At 53.8% G+C, this 3,795-nt stretch overlaps 1 pseudogene; it reads left to right on the forward strand.

Moving 5' to 3' along the window:
- Positions 1-3,184: 3,184 nt before the first annotated feature.
- LOC146066125 (U4 spliceosomal RNA) lies at positions 3,185-3,267 on the forward strand (annotated as a pseudogene).
- Positions 3,268-3,795: the final 528 nt, after the last annotated feature.

Genomic DNA, 3,795 nt, shown 5'->3' on the forward strand with positions numbered 1-3,795 from the left:
TGCAGAGAGAGAGACCTGGCGTGCAGAGCGAGAGATCTGGCGTGCAGATAAAGAGAGAGACCTGGCGTGCAGATAAAGAGACCTGGCGTGCAGAGAGAGAGAGACCTGGCGTGCAGAGAGAGAGAGCCCTGGTGTGCAGAGAGACAGAGAGACCTGGCGTGCGAAGAGAGAGCCCTGGCGTGCAGATAGAGAGAGAGAGAGCACTGGTGTGCAGAGAGAGAGAGCCCTGGCGTGCAGAGAGAGAGAGAGAGACCTGGTGTGCAGAGAGGTGCCTGGGGTGGAGGGTCCTGGCATGCAGAGCGGGTCCTGGCGTGCAGAGAGAGACCTGGCATGCAGAGAGGGGCCTGGCGTATAGAGAGGGGCCTGGTGTGCAGAAAGAGACCTGGCGTGCAGAGAGAGAGCCCTGGCATGCAGAGAGAGAGACCTGGCGTGCAGAGAGAGAGAGCCCTGGCGTGCAGAGAGAGAGAGACCTGGTGTGCAGAGAGGTGCCGGTACTTGTGTAATATCACGGCGCCCACGATTTCCATCGTAGGGCATCGTATTAATTGCATTTACCCGGTTTTTAATTGTACAGGCACCCTGATGGGTGATTACTATGTTAAATGCACCCCCATTGTTAACGCCACCCTCACTATCAACGCCAACCCGAAGCCGTGACAAATTTATGTGAATTTGTCACGGCTGCGACCTGGCGTGCAGGGAGGAGCCTGGCATGCAGAGAGGGGCCTGGCATGCAGAGAGGGGCCTGGCATGCAGAGAGGGGCCTGGCATGCAGAGAGGGGCCTGGAATGCAGAGAGGGGCCTGTCATGCAGAGATGGGCCTGGCATGCAGAGAGGGGCCTGGCATGCAGAGAGAGACCTGGCGTGCAGAGAGGGTCCTGACGTGCAGAGAAAGAGACCTGGCATGCAGGGAAAGAGACCTGGCGTGCAGAGAGAGAGAGAGCCCTGGCATGCAGAGAGAGAGAGACCTGGCGTGCAGAGAGAGAGAGACCTGGTGTGCAGAGAGAGAGAGCCCTGGCATGGAGGGTCCTGGCATGCAGAGAGGGACTTGGCGTGCAGAGAGAGACCTGGCGTGCAGAGAGAGAGCCCTGGCATGCAGAGATAGAGCCCTGGCGTGCAGAGAGAGAGACCTGGCGTGCAGAGAGAGAGACCTGGTGTGCAGAGAAAGAGAGAGACCTGGTGTGCAGAGAGAGAGCCCTGGCGTGCAGAGAGAGAGAGAGAGACCTGGCGTGCTAAGAGAGAGCCCTGGCGTGCAGAGAGAGAGAGCCCTGGCTTGCAGAGAGAGAGACCTGGTGTGCAGAGAGGTGCCTGGCGTGGAGGGTCCTGGCATGCAGAGAGAGACCTGGCATGCAGAGAGGGGCCTGGCGTATAGAGAGGGGCCTGGTGTGCAGAAAGAGCCCTGGCATGCAGAGAGAGAGACCTGGCGTGCAGAGAGAGCGAGCCCTGGCGTGCAGAGAGAGAGACCTGGTGTGCAGAGAGGTGCCTGGTGTGGAGGGTCCTGGCATGCAGAGAGAGACCTGGCATGCAGAGAGGGGCCTGGCGTATAGAGAGGGGCCTGGTGTGCAGAAAGAGCCCTGGCATGCAGAGAGAGAGACCTGGCGTGCAGAGAGAGAGAGCCCTGGCGTGCAGAGAGAGAGAGACCTGGCGTGCAGAGAGAGAGACCTGGTGTGCAGAGAGGTGCCGGTACTTGTGTATTATCACGGCGCCCACGATTTCCATCGTAGGGCATCGTATTAATCACATCGCATCGCATGCGATCGCATGCGATGCGATGAGATTTTACCCGATTTTTAATTGTACAGGCACCCTGATGGGTGATTACTATGTTAAATGCACCCCCATTGTTAACGCCACCCTCACTGTCAATGCCAACCTGAAGCGTGGCGAGCGGCGGCGGTAAGCGTCCTCCGACCTTTTCATACCCCCACTATCCACGTCGGCGTGGAGTTGATTTTAGATAGTGTGGCGAGTGCAGCGAGCCACCGAGCCTGAAGCGTGGCGAGCGGACGCGGATTACTGCTCATGTATTCCGCTGCGCTCGCCACACTATCTAAAATCAACTCCATGCCGACGTGGATAGTGGGGGTATGAAAAGGTCAGAGGACGCGTACCGCCGCCCCTCGCGGGCTCGCTGCGCTTTCCACGCTTCGGGTTGGCGTTGATAGTGGGGGTGGCGTTAACAATGGGGGGGGGGGGGGGCATTTAACATAGTAATCACCCATCAGGGTGCTTGTACAATTAAAAATCGCATCGCATGCCATTTTAATGGCATGCGATGAGATGCGATATTTTAGTGTACAGCGCGGGTCTATGGACCCAAAAATCGGGTCCCATCGCATACCTTAATTAGTGGTATGCAATGCGATGGTCGCCGTGATAATACACAAGTATCGAGGTGCCTAGCGTAGAGGGTCCTTGGATGCAGAGAGGGGCCTGACGTACAGTGAGGGTTCTGGCATGCATTGCAGAGAGAGACCTGGCGTGCAGAGAGGGACTTATTACAATTGTCCATACTGATCTAGGACCATTCTATCCTACTCTACTCTCTGAGTATCTATAACAAACAAATTAAATGTATTTTACCTTTTGTGATAAATTCTGAACCAAAAGGATGTGTTACAACGTGCTCCCCATGTACAGCTACAGGACATAAGTAATTCTGAAATATGAATATACAGTCCGTTTGAGCAGGTAACTGTGCTGAAAGATTACATTGATGTTCGGCTAATCAGATCTAATGGTTGCACTCTATTACTGTACAGTGACAGGTCATTGCTCACCTCACTGAACACTGTCAGCAGAGAGCAGCCTCTGAAACAAAGGAAACAAAACCATCTCTGGAAAATAGCCAATAGACAATCTAACAATAGGTTACACAGTACCTTGGGCTCTTTTATGTTTAAGAAGAAATAGAAAACACTAAAGTGCAGTAACACAAGGTTGGTTCAGCTTTTGTTTGCTCTTATGATCCAAGTATAATAAATTGTCACGGTGTAACCTGAGGTTAGTGGCTGCTCTCCTGCTGTTCAGTAACAATAGGGGGCTGATTCTGAATTCGGCTCCTTCCCCGAATTTGGGGTCTGTGCATGGGCATGCATGAATATGCTCATGAAGAACGCCCAGTGTTTTATGGCCATCTCCAGCCAGGAGACCTCTTTGGTACATAAGAATACATCTTGAATACAGCTTTGCGCAGTGGCAGTATCATAGCCAATGAGGTTTATCCGAGGCGTGATTATTGCTTATTGCAAACTAAAAAAATAAAATAAAAGAATACGTCTTGATAAAGAACCCAGATTGGGTCCAAAACGCATTGGTGGATGCGGGTGCAGAGATGGCCCTGAGGACACTTTGCCGAAGCAGAGCTGAATCCTGTGTGTGACCTGGGCTATCAATTGATATTCATATGCCTGGTTTGATCTGTTAGCTGTACAGTTCATTATCATCTGGTAAATCATCTGCACACCACTCATATGTGATTATGAAAAAGTTTCTTGTGCATAAAGAACTCAATACAGGCAGGGCGAGGGGGGGATGGGGCGCCCCGGTGCCTACGGGGGAGGAGGGGTACCTGCGGCACTGTGTGATCTGGCGGCGGGATCCCTGCAAGGCGGCAGCGCGGGAAGCGCTGATGGGTTTAAAAACTTGCCGCACGCTGATTGGCTGAATCTCAGCCAATCAGCATGCGGAATGTTTTCAAACCCAGCAGCGCTTCCCGCGCCGCCTGGCTGCCGGATAGCGCGCATCACTGCAGGGACCCCGCCGCCAGATCACACAGTGCTGCAGGTACCCGGC

The sequence above is a fragment of the Crinia signifera genome, chromosome 3 (genome assembly GCF_055691185.1).
Source record: "Crinia signifera chromosome 3, ASM5569118v1, whole genome shotgun sequence".
Taxonomy (NCBI): Eukaryota; Metazoa; Chordata; class Amphibia; order Anura; family Myobatrachidae; genus Crinia; species Crinia signifera.